A 907-nucleotide genomic window follows, 5' to 3' on the forward strand; every position below is an offset into this window, starting at 1 on the left:
GCGAAAAAAGTGAGCAGTAAAGGCGAGATTCCTATTTGATTGTGAATCCGACGATTTTAAATCAGGGTTTTAAATTTGGGGGTGACGCAATTAGACCGCGGAATAAACGTCCCGCAGGTTTTGGGGTCTGTGATTGCTGGCTTTTTTGTTTGTTTTTTTTTTTTTGTTTACTTTTTTTGTTCGTTTGTTTTTTTTTGTGTGTAGGGGTGTGGGGGGGGGTTTGTGTGTTTGGATGTTTCGTTTTTTTTTTTGGTTGGTTTGGTTTTTTGGGTTTTTTTTGGTTTTTTTTGTTTTTGTTTTTTGTTCGTTTTGTTCGTCTTTCCCGGTCGTTTTTTTTAGTTTTTCGTTTGTTCTTTTTCAATTTTTCTTTTTTTTTAGTTTTTGTTTTTTCTGTTTTTGGGGAGGATATGTGTTTGTTTGTTCTGTTTTGTGTGTTTGTTTTTACTTCGTTTTTTCTCTGTTCTTTGCTCGTTCTTTTCTTTCTCTTTCCCTTTTTCTTCACTCTGTTTTTTGCTCTGTTTTTTACTCCCTCTTATTTGTTTTTAGTTCTTTTTCTGTTCTTCATGTTTTACTCTTTTTTTACTGCTCTTTATCTGTTTACTTGTTCTTTAACCCTTTTTACTTGCTCTTATTGTTTTACTGTCTTTACTTTTTCTTTACTCTGTTTTTTGCCCTGTTTTACTTTGTTCTTTTTTTTCTTTTTTCTGTTTTACTGTTTTTTATTCTGCTTTTACTCTGTTCTTTCTCTGTTCTTTACCTGTTTTTCATTTTTTTGACTATGTACTTTATTCCGTTTTTTTTCTCTAATTTACTTTGTTCTTTACTCTGTTTTTTTACTCTGTTTTTACTCTGTTATTTATTTTTTTTTTTTAGTTTTATTGTTTTTTACTGTCTTTATTCCCTTTTT

This window comes from Penaeus monodon, chromosome 32 (genome assembly GCF_015228065.2).
Source record: "Penaeus monodon isolate SGIC_2016 chromosome 32, NSTDA_Pmon_1, whole genome shotgun sequence".
NCBI classification, from domain to species: Eukaryota; Metazoa; Arthropoda; class Malacostraca; order Decapoda; family Penaeidae; genus Penaeus; species Penaeus monodon.